The 20,888-nt window shown below is 38.1% G+C and overlaps 1 long non-coding RNA gene across 9 annotated transcripts in view; it reads right to left on the bottom strand.

Annotated features, from left to right (window-relative positions):
• Positions 1–20,888, bottom strand: part of LOC126291928 (uncharacterized) — a 220,732-nt gene that overhangs the window by 148,406 nt on the left and 51,438 nt on the right. For 2 of the 9 annotated variants that reach the window (XR_007551926.1, XR_007551929.1), the window contains exon 5: positions 383–440. The exons of 6 other annotated variants lie outside the window; for them this stretch is intronic. This is a non-coding gene — a long non-coding RNA (uncharacterized LOC126291928). Of the gene's footprint in view, positions 1–382; positions 441–5,402; positions 5,452–8,589; positions 8,674–20,888 lie in introns of those variants that run through there. One more of the 9 variants, XR_007551924.1, reaches the window with a different exon arrangement.

The following is a 20,888-nucleotide window of genomic DNA, read 5'->3' as shown; positions in this document are numbered from 1 at the left end:
ATTGTCTTACCCATCCATTTTCATCAGCTTCAGTTCCTAACAAATGTTACAATACACATAGAGGGAGGCAATGGAAATTGAAGAGCACAGGGGAGGAGATGGGGTGAAGGAGAGGCAAGAGAAAGATGACCGAGGAGAAAGGACTGAGGAAGAGATGTATGAATTATATTCAATTACTATACATATTTAGTAACTGGGACCCTTTGTATATGCGAGTTTTATAGTCACACAGCAGCCAATCAAATGTGTGCATAAAATGATTACATAGGTTGACGGCTACCTTGTGTCACATCCTAAGTGCTTTTACACAAAAATTTGAAACTGCTACTAGTGCAGTAACATTTATCAGTGATGCTGATCCACTGGTTATGTCTATTCCATACCTCTGAAGTTCAGGTGCATCTTGATGTAACGGCGACTGCTGCACCGTCACTGTTGAACTACAAGAAAAGTAAAAATTACGGTCAGCAGAAGGTACTTGCAGGAAGCAGAGCTAAATAGTTTATCAAGTGAACATGTAATATGGGAACAAAACGTGCCCATTTAAAACACACACACACACACACACACACACACACACACACACACACACACACACACACACACAGTTACATAAGTACCACACAAAATGAATAAAAATTTGAGACAAAAATGAGAATACGATACCTTACAAATTCTGGTGCTTCTGGATTTAATACAGACGTCCATATGCTGAAAATTAAAATTGAAATAGATTAGAAAGAGACATTACAACTGAGAGTGACATTAACAAAACATTAAGAATTATGCTAAGTACTGGAAACATAGTGTTGTGGGAAGACATTGAGCAGGAACTGAAAACTAAATAAGACTTCTCACAGGAAGCTGAGGAAGTAGGCATGGAAATAAACTGAAGTCAGGTAGTAAAAATCAGCAGGGAAAAGGAAGGTTTTTGGTTGTAATAGACAAGTTATAGAAATATGTGCCTTCAAATATCTATGAAGCATGCAAACCAGGACAGGAAACCACACAGAAAAAATTTCCGACAGGGCAGAAAAACTACTCGCAATTTTGTTATGTATGAGGCAATTAGCGAAAACAAAAATCATAGTATAACAATGTACTCTGTAAGAAGACAGGGTGCTTTGAAAATGAGCTGCACATGCACAAACGTTTCAGGAAGAACAAGACACATGCATTTTACCTGCAATTCTCATGTGCATCAGCACAACTAGGACCCCTAAAAATTTTTTAATTAACTGTAAGAGTAAAATTAGTACCAGCAGAAATGTAGCTATAAACGCTTCAAGAAATACTGTACAAACCAAACAATGTTTTCAAAATAGCCTTTAGTTACTCTCAACTAACATTCCATTCAGACACTAATCACATTCAGTCTGTTATAGGAATAGATTATTCAACAGTTCACCCAATTCTACTTTGACACACTAACAGTGACCAGCCACAGAACACAGGAAACATCTGAGGAAAGATCAGCTACTGCACACTATTGAGTAGGAATATGGAAGCAAATAAGGTAGGTTCACCGTTTCACAGCACACCACATACACTCTTGCAACATGGGACAAAACGTTACCTTCATTTTCCATACGTACCACGAGTGTCCCAGTCTGAGCCGACAGGCAGACAGAAATGAGATGTCCTTATGGTAGTGCAGTTTGGTTGTATTGCACTGTGGTGTAAAATCTGAAATGAAAACCTATGTCACCTCCGAAGTGCTCCAAACTAACTTAAGATGAAACAGTTACTACAGCATGAAGCACAAACTGGATATTTTAATATTTACACCTGGCAAGTAAACTACATAATTATTTACTAGTGACAATTGCTTTACGTAAGTATCCGTACATTGTAAGTGCCACTGCAGATTCTTTTTACATGACCTCCAATGAGAGTCCACTTTCCGATTTCGTCCAGTGAGCATATACTGTCTATTCTTTAAACTCACCATACCATAAAACTGCATTGGAACTTTTCCTGGCAATAGTCTGTGAATGTAAGAACAGAGTTCTTTGCCAATGAATACTGTCAGTTGGTACAGCTTACATAGGGTCATTGGAGTGTTTTATTTTTGATGTGTTGTGGTTTTGTTTTTTGTGGTTGTCAGTGTTGGTTTTTTCGTATCAGTAGTTATAGTTGACCTATACATATCAAGGAAAATGACCTATTCCAATTTTCATATTTTTAAATGTAGGTGCATGTGTTTTGGTACCTTCTGCGGCTGTGAAGGGAAATTTACGATTCCAATTTTCATTGTTTTTCTTTTAGGCATTGGTGTTTTTGTACTGTCAGCTGCTTTTAATCTATATAGGTCAAGGTAAGTGTCCAATTTATGTAGATTTTTAATTATTTTTTGTTCGTCATCTTCTGTGTTTTGGAATCATCGTGCGTTTTTTTTTTACTGTTTTATTTAGCTTGTTCACTCCTATAACCCCCAATATCCTGCAGTTGTGCCATTAGTTTTATTCTATTTTAGGAGGGAGATGTTATTGCCTACACGTATTTTCGTGTTCGTTGCCATGTGTATCTAGTGAGACAGGCGCCATATTGGAGATGCTTAGAACAGCAATTTCCACCATATTGATGACATCTTGGATCAAAGCAGATGGGTGGAATCTGACACTTCTGTATTCCCAAACCTCACACTGTAAGGCCGGTAAGGAGTACTGCCACAGTTTTGGTACCCTTTACCATCCTGAGCTTGTTCAGTGAAGAAAATGTGCCATTCTGCATTCCAAAGTCCCAAAACCTGACGATGTAATGCTGAGCGAAGGTCTATTTCCAGAAAGCCAATAGCAAGAGATGGCCTGTTAGTAGCCAATTTAGCCAGGCGATCACCAAGCTCGTAGTCAGTGATCCCAACATGGCCTGGGGTCAAAATGAAAACTGCTGAGCACCCACGACAAAGGAGAGGAAGGGAGTCCTGGATAGCTATGACCAACAGATGGCAAGGGAAGCACAGGCCGATAGCTTGCAAACTGTTCAAGGAGTCACTGCAGATAGTGAAGGACAGTCTCAAGCAGAAGCGGACATGGTCCAGTGTGTGCAAGGTGGCTAACAATTCTGCACTAAAGAAACAACCATCTGCACCAAATCTAATATCAGGATAAGAACCATGTACAAAAGCACATTTATCTCCCATTATGCTTACAAACCATCACAATAAACCGTACTCAAAGGGGGTTTTTGGGAAGATATTGAATGATATATATAATATATATAAAATAGAAAGAAACTTCCACATGGGAAAAATATATTAAAAACCAAGATTCCAAGACTCACCAAGTGGGAAAGCCCCAATAGACAGACAATAAAATGACACACTAACACACACAAAATTTCGAGCTTTCGCAACCGGCAGTTGCTTTGTCAGGAAAGAGGGAAGGAGAAGGATAGATGAAAGGATGTGGGTTTTAAGGGAGAGGGTAAGAAGTCATTCCAATCCCGGGAGCAGAAAGACTTACCTTAGGGGTAAGTAACTGTTGGTTGCAAAAGCTAGAATTTTGTGTGTATGTTTGTGTGTCTATCAACCTGCCAGCACTTTTGTTTGTTAAGTCCCATCATCTTTGTTTTTATACATATAAATCTTCACTGCACCCTTTGTTTTTTGCATTTTCTGTTCTAAAACAAAGACATTTTACAATCTGCCTTGTGTTTAATTTGTAATACATTTGAGCTTGCCCAATGATGATTCCACACTCACAGGCCTTGTGCTGTGATTGTGGTTACTGGATGAATAGTTAATGGTCACAATCAAGCAGTGATAAAAATCTTTATTGTATTTTACTCGCTAGCATGTTCGCAGACAAACTAACTCCAGAGCATTTGTATACATGTAACATCTATTATGGCACCTCATTTTTGTATGAGTAAGGTGGTCCCAAACTCTTAGGAACACTGAGGAGAACAAAAATAAACAGACAATAGCTAACGAACCTACAAACTTTTGACTTGCTCACTCCACAGCTGAGGCTGTATCTATTACACTGCCAAAGTGTGAATCTGCCATGTCATTTATTAAATTCACCAATGGGTTATTGATAATTTATACTAAGAATGGCCATTTTTGTATCTCATGAAAGCACCATTGCCTTAATAGTGCACACTTTCATTAAAAGCAAGTTTTAATAGCATAACAACAAAATATGAAAATTCTTTAACCATTACATTACGTTTCCCACCATGTTCTTACAACATATTGTACCAGTAATGACATTTTCAAGAGATCCTCCATGCCTGTGCCCTGAAAGATTTATTGATAGGTTCTAAGTTATAGAAGCCACCAAACTTGAGCTTCAGTTGATTAGAATTAAAGTCCATATATCATTTCCCAAATATTGCTCGAGATGCAGACATGACAGAAGACATCTGACGGCAAAGGCTGATGTGACAGTCTTCAGGAATCCTGTAGTAGCTGAACTCCGTAGCAGCCGCATTTCACAGCACAGTTGAGAGACCCAACTACTCCTGTCCAAAAAACATCACTCGTAGTATTTCACTACAAGCTCTCATATCCAAATTCACTGCTTCACAAATGCAAGGCAAATATCTCCTCAACCTATACCCCAAACTACACTTTAGATCACAGTCAATACAACCTCCATTCCGAAAGTAATGTCTATGTAAAAATAATACTGCCTAGGTTCTCTTCCTAACTGCAACATCACACTGCTTATCTTATTATGGGATGAAGCTGACATCCAGTAACATGTCCAAATGACCATTAAGCACATTTGAGTTCGAAAGGGACTAGGCTAATCCAAGTACCTGAATTCATACCTTCTTCCACTTGAGAACTATCACTTATGGCAGTTTACAAGTTTTCTATGTAACAAAGTGAGAATTACAACATATTACTTTACTTCCACATAAATCTGAGTGCCTTTGAGCCTCACCAGTGCTAATTATCTGTTTTTCTGAGAAACAGCTATTCTGTCACTAAGGAATCTATCAACCAACCCTTTTTGAGATAATTACAGAAAGGCCACTCCACAGACTTTACAAAATATGGGGCTACCATTCATTTGACATAGTTTAACTCAACTATGTTAAACAGCTTGATTTATTGGAAAAGCAGTCTTCAATCCTTTGACATAATATTACCATTTCAATAGCTACAGTCAAACCCTTTATTTCTGTGAAGAGATCTAATGTTTCTTAGCTTAACCATTTCGAATGAATTTATTGTGCTTCAGACAATAAGTGAAATTTACTAGTGTGTAGTAACACTTCGATCAGCATCAAACATTAAAATGCAGCTGCATTTAAATAGTGCTAGCATGAGTACATGTCACACTGCTGTTTAGTGAAAAATAACTCCAAAGCACACAGTACAATGACAGGCATTAATGAAAAACATACTTTCAGCACAAGATGTGCTAATGCAACATGCAGATACATACCGGTACAACATCTCTATCTCGTCAGGAAACTGTTGACAGCATGGGCACTCTGGACGGGAAAAAAAAGCATACATCATTACTTTGTCACAAATATCTGAACAGAGGTTAATTGATTGATCTTATTTTAACTTTTACTAATGACATGCACACTAGTCCAAAACATTCCTACAATTTACACATCTCCACTGTGTATCCATAACATGTACAGGAAACACTGGATAGGACTTTTGCCTAACTTTTCATACACAGCAACTTTATAAAGATTAATTTATCTCTACAATAAATCTAGTACGAGCAACTAACAACATTATATTTAAAGTGAGTGCAAAACAGCAGTTACCTATCTACATAGTTTACTACTTCAATTTTTGAGTCGTCGTTTACATTATTTGTATGTGGTGCTTTATTGAATTTGTCCCTGGTAAAGCGAAACTCGAAAGGTCATGTCCATCAGTAAATTCAGTTCCTTCTTTATGTCAAGGTCAGTGTGTAAGAACAAGTATGTTTGTTGTTGACACCACCCTTTTGACTGAAGGAAAGACTGACAAGCTCTACTGTCAAAGATGTTCTCTCTGAAATCAACATGACTCATGAAAAATTAAATGAATCATGGAAAAAATCATACGCAGCTTCAGCAACACTGGATGCCAGGATCATATGAATTATGTCAAACTGATGGGTTTCATGATTGTGCTCTTTCGAAGTATTTGTGACCCACGTAAGACATGGCAAGACTAAATCATGCATTAACTGCCCAGCAGCTTGGGACAGTATTATGCACCATTACATAGCCACATTAGTTATGTTTCACTGTTACGGGGATGCTTCATGTTAATGAAAATAAAGCTGTCATGATCATAAAATCATGCACAAGACTGGAGCACAACTTGTTAGGAAAATGAAAATTTTCAGCCAGTGTGTTTTTATACCTCATGGCTTTCATTCCAAGGCAAACAGATACAAGGACATAAAATGAACACTGAAATACCCAGCCTGGAACAAGACAGCATTCCAATGGTCTCAAAAATGTCAACACACTTCCTTTAACAGTCAATGCCTAACACCAGGTTTATTTAAAAAGAAAGTGCAAAAATCTGAAACAGCATCCATTATACTCCATACACCCAAGTGACTTGACAAAATGATACTGTTTTTGTCACATACAATAAGGTAGAGGCACCATTTAAGCCATGTTAAGGAAAACAAGACACTAGATGATTACTGTAAGGAAAAATTTACAAATTACTTGAAAATCATATGTTTGAAAGTTGTACATCGCAACCGTGTAGGAACAAATCTAAGTTCAATAATGAAAGCAAAAAATAAACAAATTGTATATTTCCCTAGTTTCGGCCACAAAGTCTCTTCCTCACTTTTTGCCTCTGCATATTATAAAACTGTGGCTTTCATAACTGCATTATTAATTGCTAGTAAGTAATTTGTTCTTTACACATGCACACAGCAATTCAGTGGAACAATTAAGAAGTATTGTAATTACTGGCTGAGAAAAATATGCCTTTGCAATGCATTTTTGCATAGATTCACTAGAGATTTTCCTTACAGTGCAGCACTGAACCAAGTCTATCATCACACCACCCCTGAAGTCAGAATGTGGGCTACTGTGCACAGCATATTCTAGGGATATAGGTACGAATTTTTAATTCTTTATGTTCAGGGAATACTATAAAACGCTTGGAGTAGCAGTCATTTTCTCAGTAACAACTTCCAGCACAACTTTTCTGCGAAAATACTTTTATTTCTTATTCTTTGGATGACTCAAACATTTAGCAAACACGTGTTATATATTTCGTAACTTTTTGTATATTTTACTATGCTTCAAGGATTAATATCATATGCTCAGTCAAAAAGTACGTTTATCTTGGTATAACAATATGAAAACTATTTAAATAAGCCTACTTCAACTAGCATCGTTAGAATCTGTATTACCGGCAATTTCTACAAATTTTTAAAAGTATCCAAAACAGAATGTATGCACTTATAGCTGTAAGCATGGCCATAACAGAGAAAACTGTGGATCTGCTGACTCTGGCATGTCTTTGGGCACTACCATACTGAACTAAGAAATAACACTATAATACTTAACCAATATATCCCAACACATCAAGTTTCTTATGTCTTATTTAAATGCGTGGAATATGAAAAATCAGCTTATGTTGCTTAAGGAGAAACCATAAAACCGCTAGATACACCTTTTCATAAAATTATGACACCAAATAGAAACAAAGAAGCAAGTGCTTCCATGTCTGAAAGAACAGCACTTCATGTTTTTGTAATAAGCTATTGTAAAATTGATATTCAAAAGAAGCTTAAAATTCATTAGGCCTAACTGCATCGAAGTACCCATAAGGGGTTTAGTGAGCCGAACTGGAGCCTTGAGCCTATATCCTCAATGTGAACAATCATTTCTGAGTATTAAAAACTATACTCATGTATAAACTACGCACGTGACCACGAGTCTCTTCTGTCATTACTGGTAAATAACGCAAATGTATTAATACTGACGCAAGCTGCAGCACATGTCTGTATAACTTTCTGGTGAATTTTGCAGTCATGTTCAAGGACTACGCAGCAGCATATGGAGGTAAACTATAGTTCGTTCGTAATTTCCTTATAACCTAAGTGCACATCTTACATTGTACACTTAAGCATGTGACCAGTACCATTAAAATTAATTGAAAGAAAAAAGGTGCCAGTTTCAGGAGGGTGTGTAGGTATCAAGAGGGGAAAATATGGTTGACATTCTGTCGCAATACACACAGTAAATTAGCCACGGTTTATGTATAATTTCTGTGTAGGACGGCGGAAGCTTCTAGAATGGCACATGAATAGAATCGTGCACATGATTACGCTGTTTAGACTAATAGAAACCGATGACATAAGGTATTCAGTATATAACGCAAGGTACCACAAACCAACATCGAATGATACCATACTAATGGCAATTTAATCCATGTTTTCTATGTCAGGTAAGGCTAACGTAATGAAACAGTAACAGACGAATGATAAGTTGGTTACGGAGAATTACTTAGAAATCCTAACACCGTGAACAAATTGCTGCGCAAGTAGATTAATGCGAAATGAAACACGACGCGTCCCACTGCCTTATTTAACTAGTCCAATAGCTCGACCTCTATCCCTAAACCCATCTGCAGTTAATGTGGCTTACCCATTATGCTTCCGCTACCACTCAGCCAAATAACACTGACGACTGCTACACCAAGACTGACGTCTAACTAGAACTGCGCGCTCCGCCTTGGCGGAAATCAGTGACTCATCTTTGCTTCAATGCCGCCAACCTTACCACCGGCATCAGCAGCGCACAACTTTCAAGCGCAGTCGGAAATTACTGAAAATTTTTCGAAATGACCTCAAATGAAATCATTCTTGCTGGCGTTATTCGGTTCGTTCGATTAAAGATGTTGTGATATATCATGACTGTTTGCAAATGGTCTTACTGCGCATGCGCAATGCCGTGATCGTCCTGACATCTTTGTTGTCTTTCCGTTACTCGAACCCACGTTTTGTATTTTCAGAACGCGAAACATCCTCCAACATTATATTCGATTTCATTCTTTCGAAGCTACATTACCATATTTTACATATAACGTATCGTAAGTCCAGATAAGCATGGTAATAAAATGACATGCTTAGTTGCACTGCAAATTCCACATCGTTGTATGAACGTATTACCTTCAGTCTAGTTCTGTCGCTTAATTTGGGAGGCACAAATCCCATCATTGTACACATATAATAGACATAAAATAGTTACAAAGTTGTACAAGTGGAGCTCAGTTTCAACAGGTCGGAACAATATTTAAAAAAGCACAATTTCCCTCTAATATTACCTTTCGTTTGACTCTCGCAATCAATTTTCGAAATGGTATTTACATCTTGATGTACGCAATTGGTGCATTAAGGGATAACAGATGTCACGATATATAATGACTTTCTATGTATTCACCCTCCACACACGGGTAGCAAAGAAAAACATTGAGATGGTTGCAGTCCACGTAGCCTGCATACAAAAAAACATTCTCTCACATCCAATTTGCATGACTGCTTAATTTTGGACTTGCTAATTTCGTATTTCTTTGATCGTGTATGAGAATAAAGATACGTTTCAACAGATAGTGATGAAGCAAACAGGCTCTACTATTCTCGGTAAAAAAATGTGTTTCATTTATGTTGACAAGTTGTACATTTGAATTCCTTATTAGAAAAGTTTTTTTTATATAAAAGTTTCTGTTGTGTGAACATGGAGATTCATTCTTTTTTCTTTATTAGGACTATTCCGTTAATTGCTGTTATTTCCAGACAGGCTTAGATGTTCTTAGTGTATAGGCAGTGCCAAGTACCGGTCATTCCTCTCGTGGTTATTTTCTAAGATAATGATTATGACGATAAAACCATGGAGGTAGAATAAGGAGAGATGGCGCTACAGACTTACGCTGTAAGTTGTTTAGAAGCCACGGGCGGGGCCTGCCGCCATCTTGGATCCCCTAAAACATTAGCAGACGAGTGTTTGCAATTGCTTCTTGTTTGTTATTTCTGTCTTGTGCATGCGATATTTATTTTATATAGTAAATGTTACACCATTTTAGAGAACAACACAGCATAAGGAACGCAACTTCAAACCTTTTTTTGGTCTTAAATGCGTACTCGATACAGTAATACGACACGAAAATATGACGCTTCTGGCCTCAGACTGTAATTCCTTTTTGTTTATACACTTCGAATAACCGAGATTATAAGTATGTGCTATGAAAAGCGTGCTTTCTTAATCCATGTCCATTCACTTTCATTGTATTTGTGTTGATAATTAATAAAGCAGAACTCCAAAAGCAATGATTGATAGTTTAGAGGCACCTATTTGTATTCGTTGCATTTTCAAGTAAAATGGCAATTTTAAACGTTCAAGTTCGCAAGAAACTTACCTTATTTCCTTTGGTGTCTCGTAGATGTATGGAGGAATGATATGAACAAGTCATCTGTCATGTCAACAAAGTGAAAGATTCGTTAAATTACGAAGGAAAAGAACGGAATGTAAGATTGTCAGGCCCAATGTAGCTTACACATCTGCTTTGTTCATAAATTGTACCTACCAAGTGACATTCAGTGTGCCAAATAACATCAATTTACAGGGTAACAGGACGACAGAGTGACTAATGTAATGATCTAAATAGCCTGGACTTATCCCAATAGGGAACTTTGCTTTAACAAATATGGAACCCTTTAAGTACTTATAATTTAACCACTGTAACAGGTGTTTCGCACATTTTAATTAAGATTTAACTAATGTTTTGGGGTAGCTAACATGGCGATTCTTCACTTGGGTTGGCTTCAAGTTTGTGACGTCATGACAACTCCTCTTATTTTTACCTCCACGGATAAAACACTATATTCTGTTAATCCATAATGTACCAAAGATTGGAATTCTATAAATTTCAGGTGTAAACGACTGTAGTTAAGAAGTAACGTGAAGCCTAGAGAAGGTAACACGTATATGTCGAAATATTTCTTGTGAAGGCAGTGTTTCATTCCGCGTTACTAACCAATTTCTACTGCGCAGCCATTTTCAGGTAAAAGTGTATCAGTGTTCGTGCATAAAGCAGTAACAGATCATAGAAACATCATATGTCATACAAGAAATAAAACATTAGAGAATACATCATTAATACCTAATTTTTTAAACCACATTACAAAAAAAACATATCATTAATCATAGTTACAAAATGCATTCGTAGGCTACGGCCAGATTCATGATGAGGTAGCCGTGTTTGGTGTTACGCTTTTCATTGTGATTTTCGGATTCCCAGTTTTCCGAGTATTCTCTCGTGAATCATTCTTTATCATGGTATTGTATATGATCTGTTAATGCTGTAAGTACGATGAAACGAAAATAGAGACTAGAGGCTGAATGAACAGTTGAAACTAGGCAACAATGTGAAATTAAACGTTCTGTTTCAAATAAATTGGCATGCTCCACGGAAAAGAATAGGCTATTTCAGTTAAATATGTACTTAACCACGGGAAAAATCGGATTTGTAGAAGCACAACTTTTTCAAAAATAACTGCAACGTTCTGCAAGCGATTTATGCTTGCTTTGCTAATAATCAAATCAGAGAATTCAAATAAGTCATTACAACAAATAAAACATGCGAAGTGAATATATTTAAATTCACTCGACAGCTCCCATCCACAGTAACTACATTTGTTTTCGTTTGATGCTTCTTATGCACAGAAGCGAGCAATAAGAATTGTGTGTGGAGTACATCCTAGGCACTCGTACAGCGATCTGTTTAGAGCTCTACAAATCCTTACAACACCTGCTCAATGGATTTTTTCTCTGATGTGCTTTGTTTCAAAAAATAATAACTTAATCAAAATCAATACCACTTACCACAGTTATAACCCCCGAAGGAAACTGGATGACCAATATGAGCAAAAAACGAAAAGCATGGTCCATAAGGGGGGTTTTATACAGAGGCACCAAGATTTTTAATGCCCTCCCACCGCGCATTAAAGAACTGGTTGAAAAACATACCAAAGTTTAAAGAAAATCTGAAGCAGTTCCTTTTAGATGAATCTTGTTACAGTATTGATGAATTTCTCAGCAAAAATGCATGGAGTCTCTTGTTTGTGCTTAAACCTTGCTGTGTGACCTCTGCAATTGATTAATCATACTCGGTAAGTACAGTGTAACTTAATGCAATACCCAAATTTATGTATGTCTGTATATGACACCTGTATAACTTAAGAACTATACCCAAATTTATGTATGACTGTATATTCTTTCAGGTGTCCTGTATCTTAACTAGTATGTAAGGGTATATGCTAAACTTAACAGTTTCTTCAATCTAATGATAAGATCAGTGTATCTGTGACAAAACAATAAGCTGTAAAAACCTTGACTCGTTCTATATCCAGGGATATGTTCCCATATGGATCTATAGAACACGAAATAAATAAATAAATAAATACTCAAGGAGAGCTGCCTTACCGTAAAGCACATATTAGCTTTGCAGCCGTTGTCTTTGGAATCGACGGCATAAATTCCTGTGAGTGGTCCAGATGGTTCTGAACTCCTGATTATCCAATGGATCTCAGTGGAAGGGGCTATGGCTAGTCAGGGTCGACTGGAAATTGGAGAATCTCGTGGCAGAACTTAGATCCGTGATCTAATCGTTTCTCGAATGGACCTACTGTTGTACGGATTTTTCGATTTTTGTTCAAAATGATAATCCCCACAAGAGCGACGAATAGCACCTATGTTTCCCCAGGGGACAGCTGTACCATCTCATGATAAATCCAGAAATAGCTTATCGTGGAATAATTAAACCACTGCATAACATGGTGATTTGATTGATTGATCGACCTGTCTTTAAGCATTTTACATGTACCTGATAGCATTTTACACACATTGTGTAGTGGCTTAATAAGTCACATTTTGAACATGTTACAGGAATATAAATGGATTATACTACACATATGTAACAATCAGTAAATATAAATACATTAGCCAGAATGAAAAAAGGAGGAGCAATATATGTGTGGCAGTACACATGCTGAGACAATCATTTTAACAGATATAAATGAAATATGCTTTAAGCATGTTAATCATTCAGTAGAAATTGGAGTATGAAAATACAGCACAGAAAAGTATGACATAATAAACATAATAAACAAAAATAGCACAAATAATATACTGTTCACATCATCAGCAATTTTAGTGGATTAGATCATTCATATAACATATTTTTGATTCTGTCACATAGGACATGTTGTGTGCTGAAGTTTGTGACATATTAAATAATTGTGTACCTGTGTATGTGTAATTATTTTAGGTTTTTTTTTATTTTTGTGACTGGGATCTAAATCATCTGCTTTGACATGGGTCACACTTATGCATAATCTTTCACAATTCATGGCTGTCTTGGATTTCCTTGGTATGCACCGAGCAGCTGAGAAAAGAGAGGAATGTGTCAGTACATTATGCATAGTTTTTTACTCAGCAATGCACGACATGGCAATTTTCTGCCAAATAAATATTATTTTCGCCTCTTAACAGTATTGCATAAATGAGGTGGCTGTGCAAAAAGGGATAAGTGTTCAGCAATAGCATGTCAGTCACACAAGTTGCAAATTGAGATGAATGCCAAGAAGCTTAAGTGAGGTACTTCAAGAATATTTAGAGTGGTTAATCTGTAATTAATTTACTCAGAACCATGTAATGGAAATTCTGAGTTATTGTGTACTTTTCTGCTTGAGTGTGTCCGAGTTCCTATCAACTGTATCAAAGGTGGTGTCATCTGCATATAAATCATTTATGTGAATCATGAAAAGGAGAGCTGCGTGGAGTGGCTGCGTTATCTGAGGTGCCATATCATTTACTGTGTGGCCCCTACTACCGGTGGTTTGAGTCCTCCCTCGCGCATGGGTGTGTGTCTTGTTCTTAGCACCTCAGAAGTTAGTTTAAGTAGTGTGTAAGTCTAGGGACCAATGACCTCAGAAGTTTGGTCCCTTAGGAATTCACATATTTTTTATGAAAAGGAAAGGTCCAAGCACAACACTAAGAATGTTGTTAGCAGATAGATACTTACGGATTTGGAGTAGGGGACCGAGCGAGGTGGCGCAGTGGTTGGCACACTGGACTCTCATTCGGGAGGACGATGGTTCAATCCCGTCTCCAGCCATCCTGATTTAGGTTTTCCGTGATTTCCCTAAATCGTTTCAGGCAAATCCCAGGATGGTTCCTTTGAAAGGGCACAGCCGATTTCCTTCCCAATCCTTCCCTAACCCGAGCTTGCGCTCAGTCTCTAATGACCTCGTTGTCGACGGGACGTTAAACACTAACCACCACCACCACCTGGAGTAGGGGTTGCAAGCAGTACTTTGTTAATGAAATGGCAACAGTTTTCAGAGACTTTAGTGATATCGTACAGATATGATTTCATGAATGAAGACTGAAACGGTGAGTGAAAATACGAACCAAGGCCAGGAATCGAACTGAGGTTTCCTGTTTACCAGGCAAGTATGTACGCTACGAAGCCACAATATAGATCATGTGATCTTAACATATTCAATGGGTGACGCTGCTTTGACATCTTTAACTTTATTTCACTATCTATATCTCCAAAAATTAGTATTCTATAGTTGCAATATTAGGAAAATGAAAGATGGGTGAAGTAAATACGTTGTTGATGATGATGTTTCGGTGAGGGATTGGGATGTGGAGTTGTGTAATTATTTTCCATCATTTGATGCAGTTATATTCTCATATATCATGAGGCAGAATTGTCAGTTCTGTTAAAAATAAACACAAATTTAAAAAGATACATACAGCAACAGATGGTAAAAAAAATTCTCAAAAAGGCACAACATGTTTGGTTCTGCTCATCTAGGGGCACTATGCCAGTGGAAAGTGAAACACGTGATGAGGAAATAATAAAAAGGGTGGAAACTACAACATTCTTAGGTGTCCATATTGATGAGAGTTTAAATTGGAAAAAGCACATTTTGAAACTCTTAAAACCACTTAGTTTAGCCACATTTGCATGTAGAATCATTTCAAATTTTTGAAATCAGTAAGATGACATACTTTTGCAAATTTTCATTCAATAATGTCATTCCTCATGAGCCATGGACCTTGCTGTTTGTGGGGATGCTTGTGTGCCTCAGCGATACAGATAGCCGTACCTTAGGTACAACCATAACGAAGGGGTATCTGTTGAGAGGCCAGACAAACGTGTGGTTCCTGAAGAGGGGCAGCAGCCTTTTCAGTAGTTGCAGGGGCAACAGTCTGGATGATTGACTGATCTGGCCTTGCAACATTAACCAAAACGGCGTTGCTGTGCTGGTACTGCGAACGGCTGAAAGCAAGGGGAAACTACAGCCGTAATTTTTCCCGAGGACATGCAGCTTTACTGTATGATTAAATAATGATGGCATCCTCTTGGGTAAAATATTCTGGAGGTAAAACAGTCCCCCATTCGGATCTCCGGGCGGGGACTACTCAGGAGGATGTCGTTATCAGGAGAAAGAAAACTGGCGTTCTACGGATCGGAGCGTGGAATCTCAGATCCCTTAATCTGGCAGGTAGGTTAGAAAATTTAAAGAGGGAAATGGATAGGTTAAAGTTAGATATAGTGGGAATTAGTGAAGTTCAGTGGCAGGAGGAACAAGACTTATGGTCAGATGACTACAGGGTTATAAATACAAAATCAAATAGGAGTAATGCAGGAGTAGGTTTAGTAATGAATAGGAATGCGGGTAAGCTACTACAAACAGCATAGTGAACGCATTATTGTGGCCAAGATAGATACAAAGGCCACACGTACTACAGTAGTACAAGTTTATATGCCAACTAGCTCTGCAGATGATGAAGAAATTGAAGAAATGTATGATGAAATAAAAGAAATTATTCAGATAGTGAATGGAGACAAAAATTTAATAGTCATAGGTGACTGGAATTTGAGTGTAGGAAAAGGGAGAGAAGGAAACATAGTAGGTGAATATGGATTGGGGCTAAGAAATGAAAGAGGAAGCCGCCTGGTAGAATTTTGCACAGAGCACAACTTAATCATGGCTAACACTTGGTTGAAGAACCATGAAAGAATGTTGTATACATGGAAGAATCCTGGAGATACTAAAAGGTATCAGATAGATTATATAATGGTAAGACATAGATTTAGGAACCAGGTTTTAAATTGTAAGCCATTTCCAGGGGCATATGTGGACTCTGACCACAATCTATTGGTTATGAACCGTAGATTAAAACTGAAGAAACTGCAAAAATGTGCGAATTTAAGGAGATGGGACCTGGATAAACTGACTAAACCAGAGGTTGTACAGAGTTTCAGAGAGAGCATAAGGGAACAATTGACAAGAATGGGGAAATAAATACAGTAAAAGATGAATGGGTAGCTTCGAGGGATGAAGTAGTGAAGGCAGCAGAGGATCAAGTAGGCATAACGATGAGGACTAGTAGAAATCCTTGGGCAACAGAAGAAATATTAAATTTAATTGATGAAAGGAGAAAATACAAAATTGCAGCAAATGAAGCAGGCTAAAAGGAATACAAACATCTCAAAAATGAGATTGACAGGAAGTGCAAAATGGCTAAGCAGGCATGGCTATAGGAGAAATGTAAGGATGTAGAGGCTTATCTCACTAGGGGTAAGATAGATACTGCCAACAGGAAAATTAAAGAGACCTTTGGAGAAAAGAGAGCCACTTGTATGAACATCAAGAGCTCAGATGGAAACCCAGTTCTAAGCAAAGAAGGGAAAGTAGGTGGAAGGAGTATTTAGAGGGTCTATACAAGGGCAATGTACTTGAGGACATCATTATGGAAATGGAAGAGGATGTAGATGAAGATGAAGTGGGAGATATGATACTGCGTGAAGAGTTTCACAGAGCCCTGAAAGACCTGAGTCGAAACAAGGCCCCCAGACTAGACAACATTCCATTGGAACTACTGACGGCATGGGAGAGCCAGTCCTGACAAAACTCTACCATCTGGTGAGCAAGATGTATGAAACAGGAGAAATACCCTCAGACTTCAAGAAGAATATAATAATTCCAATCCCAAAGAAAGGAGGTGTTGACATATGTGAAAATTACCGAACAAACAGTTTAATAAGCCACAGCTGCAAAATGCTTACAGGAATTCTTTACAGACAAATGGAAAAACTAGTAGAAGCCTACCTCAGGAAGATCTGTTTCGATTCCGTGGAAATACTGGAACACGTGAGGCAATACTGATCCTACGACTTATCTTAGAAGAAAGATTAAGGAAAGGCAAATCTATGTTTCTAGCATTTGTAGACTTAGAGAAAGCTTTTGACAATGTTGACTGGAATACTCTGTTCAAATTCTAAAGGTGGCAGGGGTAAAATACAGGGAGTGAAAGGCTATTTACAATTTGTAGAGAAACCAGATGGCAGTTATGAGTCGAGGGACATGAAAGGGAAGTAGTGGTTGGGAAGGGAGTAAGACAAGGTTGTAGCCTATCCCCGATGCTTTCCAATCTGTATACTGAGCAAGCAGTAAAGGAAACAAAAGAAAAATTCGAAGTAGGTATTAAAATGCATGGAGAAGAAATAAAAACTTTGAGGTTCGCCGATGAAACTGTAATTCTGTCAGAGGCAGCAAAGGACTTGGAAGAGCAGTTGAGTGGAATGGACAGTGTCTTGGAAGGAGGATATAAGATGAACATCAACAAAAGCAGGACGAAGATAATGGAATGTAGTCGAATTAAGTCGGGTGATGCTGAGGGAACTAGATTAGGAAATGAGACACTTGAAGTAGTAAAGGAGTTTTGCTATTTGGGGAGCAAAACAATTGATGAGGGTCGACGTAGAGAGGATATAAAATGTAGACTGGCAATGGCAAGGAAAGCGTTTCTGAAGAAGAGAAATTTGTTAACATTGAGTATAGATTTAAGTGTCAGGAAGTCGTTTCTCAAACTATTTGTATGGAGTGTAGCGATGTATGGAAGTGAAACATGGACGATAAATAGTTTGGACAAGAAGAGAATAGAAGCTGTCGAAATGTGGTGCTACAGAAGAATGCTGATGATTAGATGGGTAGATCACATAACTAATGAGGAAGTATTGAACAGGATTGGGGAGAAGAGAAGTTTGTGACACAACTTGACCAGAAGAAGGGATCGGTTGGTAGGACATGTTCTGAGGCATCAAGGAATCACCAATTTAGTATTGGAGGGCAGCGTGGAGGGTAAAAATCGTAGAGGGAGACCAAGAGATGACGACACTAAACAGATTCAGAAGAATGTAGGTTGCAGTAGGTACTGGGAGATGAAGAGGCTTGCACAGCATAGTGGAGCATGGAGAGCTGCATCAAACCAGTCTCAGGACTGAGGACCACAACAACAACGTCAAATGGAATAATGTTGTGGGTTAACTCATCTTCAGGAATGAGTCTTCATTCCACAGAAATGCACTGCAAGAAAAAGTATGTAGTGCTCACCCACAATCACCGAGTACACATCTCTTTAAGGGAATTCTGGCTACTGGTTCACAGTATATTTATTCCGTCATAAAGTTTGTTGTAAATAATCCACTACAGTTCAAAAGAAACAATGATATTCATTATTACAATATCAGGAGGAGAAATGACATATATCACTCCAGATTATGATTGTCTTTAGCACAAAAAGCAATGCACAGTGCTAAAACAAGACTTACGTTCACTTACACAGCGATATCAAATGTCTTGATAATGTCCTGACAAATGATCATAGTAGTGAGTGTTATATTAAAATGTTTTACGTTTTTTATGTTACACTTTCTGAAATGTTCCACACCCATGGGAATCATTTCGTTTTTTGTGTCTATGGAATGAAAACTGAATCTAGTCTTATCTAATTTAACCACACAATAAAATTTGAAAATAAACTGAGAACGTTTTTCTTTGACAACTTCTGTTTCATAGAAGAATTTCTGTTATGGTAATGTGTAAAAAGGGGTCATTAGGTATCACTAACTGACATCTGTATATCTTCTTCCTTTTTGTAAGACAGAAATGTTCAGAATGTAATCATACATACAAATGAGTTTGTGATGTGAATGTAAAATGTCTCATTCCACATAATTATGATATATCATGTAAAATGATCCATGGAACATGTAACTAACTGACACCGGTACTCTCAGAATCAGCCGTGAGCAGCATTTTGCAGCTTGTGCTCTAGAAGCAGAAATTAATGACAAGGTCATAGTTTTACGTTTTAGTTCATGAAGTACAAAATGTAAAATTTTATTAAAAGAAAAAAGTACTATCTTATGGCTATAATACCAATGAGTCATTGTTGAAATCAGCTAACTCATCCAAAAACGTGGGTGTAACACTTTGTAGGGATATGAAATGGAATGATCACGTAGGTTCAGTTACGGATAAAGCAGGTGGCAGCCTTCAGTGTATGGTGGAATACTGTATAAATGCAATATGTCTACCAAAGAGATTGCTTACAAATCACTCGTGTGACTGGTATTAGAATATTGCTCAAGTGTGTGGGATCCATACTAGATAGGACAAACAGGGGAGACCAAACGTGTACACAGAAGGGCAGCACAAATGCTCACAGGTATTTTTAATCCATGGGAGAGTGTCACATAGAAACTGAAGGAACTCTTGAAGACAGATGTAAACTACCGCAAGAATGTCTGTTAACAAAGTTTCAAGAACTGGCTTTAAATGATCACTCTAGAGATATGTTACAACCCCCTATGTATTGCTCACAGAGGGATCTTCAATCAATCATTCTTCCTGCATCCTACACTTCACGCATGAACTGAATAGGAAGGAACCCTAATAACTGGTTCAATCGGATGTAACCTCTGCCATACACCTCACAATGGTTTGCAGAGTATAGATATACAGGGTGTTACAAAAAGGTATGGCCAAACTTTCAGGAACCATTCCTCACACACAAAGAAAGAAAATATGTTATGTGGACATGTGTCCAGAAACGCTTCCTTTCCATGTTAGAGCTCATTTTATTACTTCTCTTAAAATAAGATTAACAATGGAACGGAAACACACAGCAACAGAATGTACCAGCGTGACTTCAAACACTTTGTTACAGGAAATGTTCAAAATGTCCTCCGTTAGCATGGATACATGCTTCCACCCTCCGCCGCACGGAATCCCTGATGCGCTGATACAGCCCTGGAGAATGGCGTATTGTATCACAGCCGTCCACAATAAGAGCACAAAGAGTGTCTACATTTGGTACTGGGGTTGCGTAGACAAGAGCTTTCAAATGCCCCCATAAATGAAAGTCAAGAGGGTTGAGGTCAGGAGAGGGTAGAGGCCATGGAATTGGTCCGTCTCTACCAATCCATTGGTCACTGAATGTTTTTGAGAAGCATGCAAACACTTCGACTGAAATGTGCAGGAGCTCCATTGTGCATGAACCACATGTTGTGTTGTACTTGTAAAGGCACATGTTCTAGCAGCACAGATAGAGTATCCCATACAAAAACATGATAAAGTGATCCACTGAGCATAGGTCAAAGAACATGGGGCCCAATCGAGAAATCTCCAACAATGCCTGCCCAAACGTTCACAGAAAATTGGTGTTGATGAGGTGATTGCACAATTGCATACGGATTCTCGTCAGCCCACACATGTTGATTGTGAAAATTTACAATTTGATCACGTTGGAATGAAGCCTCATCTGTAAAGAGAACATTTACACTGAAATGAGGATTGACACATTGTCGGATGAACCATTCGCAGAAATGCACCCGTGGTGGCCAATCAGTTGCTGATGGTGCCTGTAAACGCTGTACATGGTACAGAAACAACTGGTTCTCCTGTAGCACTCTCCATACTGTGACGTGATCAAAGTTACCTTGTACAACAGCAACTTGTCTGACGCTGACATTAGGGTTATCGTCAACTACACGAAGAATTGCCTTGTCCATTGCAGGTGTCCTC

This window comes from Schistocerca gregaria, chromosome 9 (genome assembly GCF_023897955.1).
Source record: "Schistocerca gregaria isolate iqSchGreg1 chromosome 9, iqSchGreg1.2, whole genome shotgun sequence".
NCBI lineage: Eukaryota > Metazoa > Arthropoda > Insecta > Orthoptera > Acrididae > Schistocerca > Schistocerca gregaria.
Note: the sequence above shows the minus strand (reverse complement) of the source record. Positions and strands in the feature narration are given on the sequence as shown.